The sequence below is a fragment of the Oncorhynchus mykiss genome, chromosome 23 (assembly GCF_013265735.2).
Source record: "Oncorhynchus mykiss isolate Arlee chromosome 23, USDA_OmykA_1.1, whole genome shotgun sequence".
Lineage (NCBI taxonomy): Eukaryota > Metazoa > Chordata > Actinopteri > Salmoniformes > Salmonidae > Oncorhynchus > Oncorhynchus mykiss.
Window position 1 is genome coordinate 27,507,114 of NC_048587.1, and position 12,932 is coordinate 27,520,045.

The 12,932-nt window shown below is 43.1% G+C and overlaps 1 long non-coding RNA gene across 2 annotated transcripts; it reads left to right on the plus strand.

Moving 5' to 3' along the window:
* The first annotated feature begins 1,281 nt into the window (after positions 1-1,281).
* On the plus strand, positions 1,282-9,428 carry LOC110502522. Of its 2 annotated transcripts, XR_002470339.2 has the most exons (5): positions 1,282-5,728; positions 5,926-6,099; positions 6,271-6,437; positions 6,567-6,701; positions 9,383-9,428. It is a non-coding gene; the product is annotated as an uncharacterized LOC110502522 (long non-coding RNA). The 2 variants fall into 2 exon arrangements; XR_002470338.2 differs by having other exon boundaries at positions 1,282-6,099.
* The last annotated feature ends 3,504 nt before the right edge of the window (positions 9,429-12,932 follow it).

Sequence of the window (12,932 nt, forward strand, 5' to 3'; positions counted from 1 at the left end):
GATCGCTAAGTTCATTTTAAGATGTCAGGCTCACTACCCAAACCAGACACAATTTGTTTCAAGTGCCCAAGAGATGTCATGTGATCTCCTACTGCTCTCTAGTGGATGAACTAGGAATCAGACAGAGGATAAACATCAACAGTTGAGTAGAGACTTCAGCTTTCTCCTCATACAGTGAATTCGGAAAGTATTCAGACACCTTGACTTTTTCCACATTTTGTTACGTTACAGCCTTATTCTAAAGTTGCTTAAAATGTTTATTCCCCTCATCAATATGCAAACAATACCGCACAATAACAAAGCAAAAACAGGTTTTAAGAAATGTTTTCAAATTTATCACAAATAAAAAACTGAAATATCACATTTACATAAGAATTCAAACCCTTTACTCAGAACTTTGTTCAAGCACCTTTAGCAGTGATTACAGCATTGAGTCTTCTTGGGTATGATGCTACAAGCTTGGCACACCTGTATTTGGGCAGTTTCTCCCATTCTTCTCTGCAGACCATCTCAATCTCTGTCAGGTTGGATGGGGAGCGTATTTTCTGCTCTTTCCAGAGATATTCGATCAGGTTCAAGTCCGGGCTCTGGCTGGGCCACTCAAGGACATTCAGAGACTTGTCTTGAAGCCACTCCTCCATTGTCTTGGCTGGGTGCTTAGGGCCGTTGTACTGTTGGTAGTTGAACCATTGCATCTGTCTGAGGTCTTGAGCGCTCTGGAGCAGGTTTTCATCAAACATATGTCTGTACTTTGCTCTGTTCATCTTTCCCTTGATCCTGACTAGTCTCCCAGTCCCTGCTGCTGAAAAACATCCCCACAGCATGATGCTGCTACCACCATGCTTCACCGTAGGAATGGTGCCAGGTTTCCTCCAGACATGATGCTTGGCATTCAGGCCAAAGAGTTCAATCTTGGTTTCATCAGACCAGTTTAATCTTGTTTCTCTGAGAGTCATTTAGGGGCCTTTTGGCAAACTCCAAGTGGTCTGCCATGTACCTTTTACTGAGGAGTGGCTTCCATCTGGCCACTCTACCATAAATGCCTGATTGGTAGAGTGCTGCAGAGATGGTTGTCCTTCTGAAAGGTTCTCCCATCTCCACAGATGAACTCTGGAGCTATGTCAGAGTGAACATCGGGTTCTTGGTCACCTCCCTGACCAAGGCACTTCTGCCCCGATTGCTCAGTTTGGCCGAGTGGCCAGCTCTAGGAAGAGTCTTGGTGGTTCCAATCTTCTTCCATTTAAGAATGATGGAGGCCACTGTGTTCTTGGAGACCTTCAATGCTGCAGACATTTTTTAGTACCCTTCCCCAGATCTGTACCCTTCCCCCCAAATGGTGGACTGTAGCCTGCCAAGCGCACGCTGGGTCAGAATGATAAGGAGCCACCCAATGAGAGTCGGTCCATCTCACTGATTATTTTTCAACTATGCTTTCTACAGACAGTGAACTGTTTTACATTTTCAGACATGGCTGAATCGGGAGAAAGCGAAGATAAAATCAAATTTCTAAGTACGGTAAGTAGGTTAATGCTAATGAGAATTTAACACAAGTGGTTGCATTGGCGGGAGAGTAAGGTTGTGTGCCGCATACACTATGTTGGGTATCGATACGGTAGCCAGAAAAATAACCATTTACAGTAGACTACCGTAAAATAATCACTGGTACTTTCGGCCACAATGGTCAGGGGTATGATAACACTTTTACTTCTTCACCCTTTCCCACTGTCACACACTCTTTTGAAAGTTACTTATAAAGAATTACAAAAGCCAAACCTTCGTTTTCATGATAGAGAGTTGAGTACACTATGAAACTGTTTAATTGTTTGTCTATTTGAAAGTTATTAGACTGTGTTGAATGGCTATTACTTGTTTTTAAAGGTCCAATGCAGAGATTTTTTCTCTCAAAATCACAACATTTTTGGGTAACAATTAAGTACCTTACTGTGATTGTTTTAAATTAAAATGGTCACAAATCTACTAAAAAAGTTTCTTAACATTCCTCAATAAATAATTTTGCTAGGACTGTCTGGGAGTGGTTTGAGTGTGAAGGGGGAAACAAAAAACTAGCTGTTATTAGCAGAGAGGTTTGAAACTCTATTTGTTATTGTTTTATTAACTAATTTAATGCCCGTTTATGTCATCCCATCAATACAGGCTGACATTTTAGGCGTTTTTTCAAACAGCTCTCCCTTCAAACAGTTCTCCTAACCTCCTAGTGTGGAAATATATATTAAACACAGGGAATCATGTTTTTGACTGCACTGAGCCTTTAAAACTTACTATTTTTACGATACCATGACATGTTTTTATTTTGCTAAGAAAAGACAGTAAATTACAGAATGTCACTCTCTCTATTGCTCTCCTCTCATTTGAGTGAATAACAACCATTTATCCCTTTTCTTTAGTCACTCTTGCAAATTACTTGCTGACTTTTCTTACAAACTCTAAATAAACATTAGCCTACTACTGTAGAAATGTTAGTTTTTTTTTCTGTGTTTAAATATATTATCTCTACTGAGATAACGGAGGCCTATCATTCTCTATGGTTGTGAGTCATCCTCTCACTGTAACGGGTGTCGTCGTCGGATGAAGAGGAATCGGACCGAAGCGCATTACTCATTACTTTTTATTTAAACTGAACACTAAACAAAAATAACAACGTGAATAACCGAAACACTCCAGTCAGATGCAAAACACTAAACAGAAAACAACTACCCACAAACACCATGTAGGAAAAAGCTACTTAAGTAGGGTTCCCAATCAGAGACAACGATAGACCGCTGTCCCTGATTGAGAACCATACCCGGCCAAAACAAAGAAATACAAAACCATAGAAAAAAGAACATAGAATGCCCACCCAAAACACACCCTGACCAAACCAAAATAGAGACATAAAAAGCTCTAAGGTCAGGGCGTGACACTCATGGCTTGGTATCTCAGCCATTTGATAAAGACATGTCACTGGTGGAGTGTTGGCTGATGCTGTGTGAGACAGTCACGTGCTTAGATGGACTATTTAGGGCCGTGGTGACAGGTACTGCTTCAGGCATTTTGGTCTCTCAGCCCAAGCTGGAAATCTCTGAAACTAAGTTTGCAGTTAATTTTGCTGTGGCCCTTATCTCTGCTTGCAAAGAACTTGAGATGGGCCAAGTCAATCCCCCTGCCCTGCCCTGACCTGACTCTACAATGCAAGATTAAGCTCAGTAACAATTCAAAACCTTTCAAATCTCATGGGATATTGACAATTTTAAATGTATGGCCTGAGTGGAAATGACATTCTTCACCCCAGCCAGCTCTTCACCCCAGCCAGCCCTATTCCTTACTCAGTTTGGTCCCTAAGTGGTTCTACTGTGCAGTGTGACTCATAAAGTCCAGAGGCTGCTCATAGTAGGGTGGAATGGAGGTTGAGGCAGGGATCAGACACCACAGTGGCATCATGCCCTGGGCACTGAGAGGAGTTCCAGCCTGGCTGCTTTCCTTATATGGCTGTGACCTGACTCCCTTGGTGTGCACTTTTTAAAGGAATCTTTGCTACAATGTTGAAGTAGTATCTAAGCAGTGTTCATTTTGGCATTCTTTTTTAAATTGAGTCTAGACTTAGTCATTTTGATTAAAATTTAATAGAGTCACATTTTTGCCATTTGAATAATGATTTTGTGTAGTTATTGTCAAAATTATGAAAACAGTTGGTCTTTTAGTCAACCAAATGCCCTTTCATTTTAGTCACATCAAATTTGTATTGCCTCATTAACTTATACTGAACAAAAATATAAACGCAATGTAACAATTTCAAACTTACAGTTCACATAAGGAAATTAGTAAATTGGAAAATAAAAAGAATGGCCCTAATCTATGGATTTCAAATGACTGGGAATACAGATATGCATCTGTTGGTGACAGATATTATACATCATTTTTTGGGGGCGTGGATCAGAAAACCAGTCAGTATCTGGTGTGACCACCATTTGCCTCATGCAACGTGACATATCTCCTTCGCATAGTTGATCAGGCTGTTGATTGTGGCTTGTGCAATGTGGACATTTTCAGCTTCCAGGAATTGTGAAACATAAGGTGATAGTGACGGATGAATGGCACAAAAATGGGCCTGTAAGGGTCCTATGTGTAGTTGGTGTAGGGAGTCAGGCGCAGGACAGAAGATATGAGTAATCAAAGTACTTTACTCAAAAAATATAAATATACAAGGCAACAATGATAGCCCACAAACACGGACCGAATTACAAATAAACAATCACAAACACAACATGGGGAACAGAGGGTTAAATAATAAACAAGTAATTGCTTGAGTGAAGCCAGGGGAGAAAAGACAAAGACAGAACAAATGGAAAATGAAAAGTGGATCGGCGGTGGCTAGAAACCCGGTGACGTCGACCACCGAACACTGCCCAAACGGCGGAAGTTGTGACAGGGCCTCAGGATCTCGTCACGATATCTATGTCATGACTGTCCTGTGAGGATCCAAAGATTAGGACAGTGGATCAGCGGGAGAGGGGGGACACAAACAATATATTTCAACATCCAAATGTTAGAAATGATGAGAGATGGAGTATGGAAAATGTATGTCTATTTTGTGATGTCATTAATATTAATATAAAGATGATATAATGAAAATATTGTAACTTGAAGAGCTTTTACACTGCGTATATCAGGTTTACATCCTTTATGTTGTGTAGAAAATATCAAGGCTAAACAGAATGTTTGTGACAATAGGATTGTGATTTTAGTTACTTAACGAGATCATAGTAATTATGATACCTCGCCTCATAACTAGCCACACCCCATGGAGCCCAGAGAGCATGACAGCATGACATTTTTACCAGAGGGTATAAAAGATTGAGTTAAATGTGAACGTATCAGACTAAAAGGACCACAAGCTGCAGCTAGGTCTACATTAGTCACGATCCTGAAACGCCACACGAGGTCGGTGAAGACAAACACGAGGTCGGTGAAGCCCAGCCATGCCCGCTCTCTCTAGAGGCTGGAGATACTGCGTGTTGCGTAAGTCTGTCACATCTCTTTCTCATACCCCTCATACACACCCCATAAGATGCAGCCATGTGCAGTCATGTGTATCTGTGTTTGTAAAATATGCGCTCACTTGTATTTGGTCCAGTGGAGTGGTAGCGGTAAGAGGAGAGGTAAAACTGTTTGCAAACTGCAAAAATATTCAAAGAATCTAAGTGCAGACAGCATTCCTCCCTCCTCTTACTGCTATTACCATAGCTCCATGCACTTATTGCATGCCGACTGAACTCTAGCTGATTGAGCAGTAGCCATACACGCTGAGGTCAGCCATTCCGGCTCCACCATGTCACCACAGGGAGGTACCTGAGTCTGACTGTGGAGAGAGGCCTTCACCTGATGGACAGGGGGAGGGCCGACGTCAGGTCCATATCCTGCTGCCGACCCTCCAAGGTCAGAGGTCAAATGACAAATTATCTGTTCTTTGTCTACCCCGAACACATAGGCAAAATCTGATACCCAGTGGTATTGATTGGTAAAATGTTGTTGTTGATTAGAATCACATTTCCGCATTAGTCTTTAGGAGAAGCTGAAGTATGGACCAAAGAAGCACATAGATGGTATGGCTGCCACAGTGATCAAGTATGAAGACTCCATGTGCTACGTCCAGCATGTGGACTTTGGTCTGTAGCTCACCTACAAAGCCATCAATGCCAAGTTTGTCTGCCTGGGAGGGGTGCAGCACAAGGTAATATAATGTATTTTTCCAGCACTGATTTCTGCTGAACTTCATTACACTGTAGGCTTACTCAGTATTTGAGTCATTACTTTGACATGTGCTTATTTTCCCATCTTTAATTTGTTGACTTTTGTGTGTACTGTGTACTGTATTGTGTTTTGTTGTCACATTGTCCCATGACCTTTTCTCTTGGTTATTATGCACAGTGAGTGTCACATGGATGACGGTCTGAGCCTGTCCCTTTATCATAGAGAAGAGTCCCACCCAACCAGACTCATCCTCAGCACAGTCCTCTTCTTCACACACTTCATCAAACAGGCCACCACACAGCCCTCTAGGGAACCTGGCTAACTGGGTTCCCCCAGAGGGATTTAGCTGAGGTAACAGTGTGATTGGTTTAGTAAAGAGTGTACATGATGGAGCCATTGTGTAGTTTGTGAAGATTTGGGCTCAATTAGGAAGGCATGGACAAAAAATTTATACATTTGGAAATGCAGAAATGGTTGATTGAATGTTGTCAATCTTCTCTCAATCTTCTCTCCTGTTTTTAGGAGACTTGATGGTCTTAGTCAGCAGGGGAACGTTCCCTCTTTCAACCTGCCACTAGAGACAGTGGGCATGAGTCTGCAGGATTTGATTGGCTACCTCCAGACACAAGGGGAGGGGCTAAGACCTGAGGCTAGGTAGAAAAGTGTGCGAGCACTGAAGAACAGTGTAGGTAATGGTGATTTATTTAGCCTTGAATCTAATGTCCCCAGAATAGCCACAACAAAATACGTGTTCTGTAGTTGTGTGTTTTTGTTTGAAAATGTGCTGTTTTAACACTTTATATTTCTTTCTCTCTCAGGGGGTCATCAGGTTTGGTCCTTGACTGCATTGACCATTTACACCTGTACAGCAACGCAACTCATTTTGCTAAGCTGCTGGGAAAAGGGAGCAGATGAGTGGGAGAACATCCTCAACTACTTATATGAGCTACCAGGTGAGAATGACCCACTCAGCATAAAATAAATGTACTGTAGAGGACAGTAATATATGCACCGTAATTTCTGGACTATTAAGCGCACCTGAATATAAACCGCACCCACTTAATAAAAAAAAAAATGTATTTTGTACATAAATAAGCTGCACATGTCTATAAGCCGCAGGTGCCTACCGGTACATTGAAACAAATGAACTTTACACAGCCTTTAAACGAAATACGGCTTGTAACAAAAATAAATAGGCTTTTAAACGAAACACGGCTTGTAACAAAAATTTAAAAAATAGTAGTAAACAGTAACCTACCAAGAAAGTCATTGGTCACTGTGTCTTTTTTGACAATGCTCCACGCTGTCAGCAGCTCTATTTCCTTTTCCAACAGCCATATCGATCGCCTTCAACTTGAAAGCAGCATCATATGCATTTCTCCGTGTCTTTGCCATGATGAGGGTGACAAAATGACTACCGTAATCAGAACTATGGGAAGTTTGAGCGTGCTCGATTTACGTCACATTACAGTGCCTTGCGAAAGTATTCGGCCCCCTTGAACTTTGCCACGTTTTAGGCTTCAAACATAAAGATATAAAACTGTTTTTTTTTGTGAAGAATCAACAACAAGTGGGACACAATCATGAAGTGGAACGACATTTATTGGATATTTCAAACTTTTTTAACAAATCAAAAACTGAAAAATTGGGCGTGCAAAATTATTCAGCCCCCTTAAGTTAATACTTTGTAGCGCCACCTTTTGCTGCGATTACAGCTGTAAGTCGCTTGGGGTATGTCTCTATCAGTTTTGCACATCGAGAGACTGACATTTTTTCCCATTCCTCCTTGCAAAACAGCTCGAGCTCAGTGAGGTTGGATGGAGAGCATTTGTGAACAGCAGTTTTCAGTTCTTTCCACAGATTCTCGATTGGATTCAGGTCTGGACTTTGACTTGGCCATTCTAACACCTGGATATGTTTATTTTTGAACCATTCCATTGTAGATTTTGCTTTATGTTTTGGAGCATTGTCTTGTTGGAAGACAAATCTCCGTCCCAGTCTCAGGTCTTTTGCAGACTCCATCAGGTTCTCTTCCAGAATGGTCCTGTATTTGGCTCCATCCATCTTCCCATCAATTTTAACCATCTTCCCTGTCCCTGCTGAAGAAAAGCAGGCCCAAACCATGATGCTGCCACCACCATGTTTGACAGTGGGGATGGTGTGTTCAGGGTGATGAGCTGTGTTGCTTTTACGCCAAACATAACGTTTTGCATTGTTGCCAAAAAGTTCAATTTTGGTTTCATCTGACCAGAGCACCTTCTTCCACATGTTTGGTGTGTCTCCCAGGTGGCTTGTGGCAAACTTTAAACGACACTTTTTATGGATATCTTTAAGAAATGGCTTTCTTCTTGCCACTCTTCCATAAAGGCCAGATTTGTGCAATATACGACTGATTGTTGTCCTATGGACAGAGTCTCCCACCTCAGCTGTAGATCTCTGCAGTTCATCCAGAGTGATCATGGGCCTCTTGGCTGCATCTCTGATCAGTCTTCTCCTTGTATGAGCTGAAAGTTTAGAGGGACGGCCAGGTCTTGGTAGATTTGCAGTGGTCTGATACTCCTTCCATTTCAATATTATCGCTTGCACAGTGCTCCTTGGGATGTTTAAAGCTTGGGAAATATTTTTGTATCCAAATCCGGCTTTAAACTTCTTCACAACAGTATCTCGGACCTGCCTGGTGTGTTCCTTGTTCTTCATGATGCTCTCTGCGCTTTTGACGGACCTCTGAGACTATCACAGTGCAGGTGCATTTATACGGAGACTTGATTACACACAGGTGGATTGTATTTATCATCATTAGTCATTTAGGTCAACATTGGATCATTCAGAGATCCTCACTGAGCTTCTGGAGAGAGTTTGCTGCACTGAAATTTTTCAGTTTTTGATTTGTTAAAAAAGTTTGAAATATCCAATAAATGTCGTTCCACTTCATGATTGTGTCCCACTTGTTGTTGATTCTTCACAAAAAAATACAGTTTTATATCTTTGTTTGAAGCCTGAAATGTGGCAAAAGGTCGCAAAGTTCAAGGGGGCCGAATACTTTCGCAAGGCACTGTATGTGACGGTGCTCAGTTTTTTGGCGGCATGAATCTTGTGAAAGCGGGAAAAATCCACAAATTAGCCGCGTCATTGTATAAACCGCAAGGTTCAAAGCGTGGGAAAAAAGTAGCGGCTTATAGTCCGGAAATTACGGTATATAAACTCAGCAAAAAAAGAAACGTCCTCTCACTGTGAACTGCGCTTATTTAAAAAAATGTGTATGAACATAACAAGATTCAACAACTGAGACATAAAGTTCTACAGACATGTGACTAACAGAAATGGAATAATGTGTCCCTGAACCAAGGGGGGGTCAAAATCTTTTGATTAACAGTCAGCATCTGGTGTCTGTTAACCAGCTGTATTAAGTACTGAGGTGCATCTCCTCCTCATGGACTGCACCAGATTTGCCAGTTCTTGCTGTCAGATGTTACGACACTCTTTCACCAAGGCACCTGCAAGTTCCCTGACATTTCTGGGGGGAATGGCCCTAGCTCTCACCCTCCAATTCAACAGGTCCCAGACGTGCTCAATGGGATTGAGATCCAGGCTCTTCGCTGGGTCATGGCATAATACTGACATTCCTGTCTTGCAGGAAATCACGCACAGAACGAGCAGTATGGCTGGAGGGTCATGTCAGGGTGAGCCTGCAGGAAGGAGGATGTCTTCCCTGTAACGCACAGCGTTGAGATTGCCTGCAATGACAACAAGCTCAATCCGATGATGGTGTGACACACCGCCCCAGACCATGACGGACCCTCCACCTCCAAATTGATCCGGCTCCAGAGTACAGGCTCGGTATAACGCTCATTCCTTCGACGATAAACACGAATCCAACCATCACCACCGGTGAGACACAACTGCGACCTCGGTGAAGAGCATTTTTTGCCAGTCCTGTCTGGTACAGCAACGGTTTGTTTGTGCCCATAGGCAACGTAGTTGCCGGTGATTTCTGGTGAGGACCTGCCTTACAACAGGCCTACAAGCCCTCAGTCCAGCCTCTCTCAGTCTATTGTGGACAGTCTGAGCACTGATGTAGGGATTGTGCGTTCCTGGTGTAACTCGGGCAGTTGTTGTTGCCATCCTGTACCTGTCCCACAGGTGTGATGTTCGGATGTACCGATCTTGTGCAGGTGTTGTACACCTCCGAACATCACACCTGTGGGACAGGTACAGGATGGCAACAACAAATACACCTCTGCTGTCTTCAACCAGGATCTCAGCGATCATTTCAAGGGCAGGATGGTTAGGATGATATCTATGAGGGTGCCTGTGTTTATGGTTTTGGGGTTGTACCTGGTAGGTTCATTGGTCATTTGTGTGAGATTGAGGGCATCTAGCTTAGATTGTATGACGGCCGGGGTGTTAAGCATGTCCCAGTTTAGGTCACCTAACAGTACGAGCTCTGACGATAGATGGGGGGGGGGAAATCAATTCACATATGGTGTCCAGGGCACAGCTGTGGGCAGAAGGTGGTCTACAGCTAGCGGCAACGGTGAGAGACTTTTTTCTGGAAAGGTGGATTTTTAAAAATAGAAGCTTGTTTGTTTGGGCACAGACCTGGATAGTAAGACAGAACTCTGCAGGCTATCTGCAGTAGATTGCAACTCCACCCCCTTCGGCTGTTTTATCTTGTCGGAAATTGCTATAGTTAGGGATGGAAATATCAGGGGTTTTGATTTGATTTGATTTGGTGGCCTTCCTAAGACAGGATTCAGACACGGCTAGGACATCTGGGTTGGCAGAGTGTGCTAAAGCAGTGAATAAAACAAAATTAGGGAGAAGGCTTCTAATGTTAACATGCCTGACTGAAACCAAGGCTTTTACGATTACAGAAGTCAACAAATGAGAACGCCTGGGGAATGGGAGTGGAGCTTGGCACTGCAGGGCCTGGATTATCCTCTACATCAACACAGGAACAGACGAGGAGTAGGATAAGGGTACAGATAAAGGCTATAAGAACTGGTCGTCTTGTACGTTCGGAACAGAGAATTAAAAGGAGCAGGTTTTTGGGCGCTGTAGATTAGATTCAAAGCATAATGCACAGATAAAGGTATGGTAGGATGTGAATACAGTGGAGGTAAACCTAGGCATTGAGTGACGATGAGAGAGGTATTGTCTCTAGAGACACCATTTAAACCAGGTGAGGTCACTGCATGTGTGGGAGGTGGAAAAAAGGGTTAGCTAAGGCATATTGAGCAGGGCTGGAGGCTCTACAGTGAAATAAGACAATAATCACTAACCAAAACAGCAATGGACAAGACATATTGACATTAGGAAGAGGCATGCGTAGTCGAGTCATCATGGGGTCTAGTGAGTAGCGAGGCGGGCTGGAGACACGGCGATTCAGACAGCTAGTGGGCCGGGACTAGCAGGCTGGCAAAAGGGCCTTAGGGGGACGTCGAGACGGAAGAGTCTGTTGTAGCCCCCTTGTGCGGTTACGCCGGCAGACCAGTCGTAATGGATCGGTAGGGCTCCGTGTAGTAAAAGGGTCCAGGCCAATTGGCAAAATAGGTATTGTTGCCCAAGAAATTGGCTGATGGACCTCTCCAGCTAACAGTCCGATATGCTCTAGACAGCTAGCTGGCCGCGGCTAGCAGGCTAGCAGATGGGCAGTCAGGGGACGTCACGACGGAGGAGCCTGTTGAAAACCCCTTCGTACAGATTACGCCCAGTATCGGCGGGGCTCTGTAATGGAAGTAAAAGCGGTCCAGGCCAATTCACATATAGATATTATAGCCCAACGAGTGGCTGATGGACCTCTTCAGCTAGCCGGGAGATGGGCCTAGTATAGGCTAGCTCCAGGCTAATTGGTGCTTGCTTCGGGACAGAGACGTTTGCCAGGAGTAGCCACTCGGATAGCAACTTGCTAGCTGCGATGATCCACTTGAAAAGGTTCAGAGCTTGCGGTAGAAATCCAGAGATGTGGAGAAAAAGAAGTCCAATATGCTCTGGGATGAATCGCGCTGTGCAGACAGGCAGGAGTTGTCCAGGCTAAAGGTTAGCTGATGACCGCTAGCAGTGGCTAGCTGACAACTATCTAGCATCTAGTTAGCTGGCTAGCTTCTGTTGGGGGTTCCGGTTCTAAAGTAAAGAAAATAGCAGATCCATACCACATTGGGTGAGGAGGGTTGCAGGAGAGTATGTTGAAGTTGAGATTCAAAAAAATATAAATATATGCGAAGAAAAAAAGATGGGAAGGGACATGACAAGATGAAGACAAAGACGCCTGACTGCTACGCCATCTTTTATAATTTTAAGTTAAATGTATTTGAAAATATCTACATACATTGGTCAATCCAAAATGTATTTTTTTAAATGTGATGCAAATAAATATACCAAGTCATTTACGGTTTCTATGCATTTAGTTTTCCATGTGTGAAAATTTTACGATGAATTCTGAAAAGCTATCCAAGGATTGTTCCGTTAGGTTGTGTTTCTAGGGAGTGATATTGGTTCTTGTAAGATAAGCCTTGGGTAGAGAATTGATACAGTTCCAAGTCTGGAAGGTTAAAACCACCCTCAGACTTAGGAAGATGTAAAACTTTCCTATTTATTAGATGAAATGCATTTGCCCATATGATGTCTGTTATGACCAATTATATATTTTTTAAAGAATGTCTTCGCTGGGGTAATTGTTATTACCGAAAATAATTACAAAAACGTTGGGAGCCATCACATCAAACTTTATTTGTCACATGCACCGAATACAACAAGTGTAGACCTTACCGTGAAATGCTTACTTACAAGCCCTTAACCAACAGTGGAGTTCAAGAAGTGTTAAGAACATATTTAAAAAATAATAAAAAGTAACACAATAGCATAACACTAACGAGGCTATAAACAGGGGGTACCGGTACCGAGGCAGGTGAAGGGACTATGAATAGATAATTAACAGCGAGAAGCAGCAGTGTACAAAACATATGGGGGGGGGGGGGGGGGGGGGTCAATGTAATAGTCCGGTGGCCATTTGATTCATTGTTCAGCAGTCTTATGGCTAGGGGGTAGAAGCTGTTAAGAAGCCTTTTGGTTCTAGACTTGGCACTCCGGTACCGCTTGCGGTGCGTTAGCAAAGAAAACAGTCCATGGTTTGGGTGACTGGAGTCTCTGACAATTTTATGGGCTTTCCTCTGACACCGCCTATT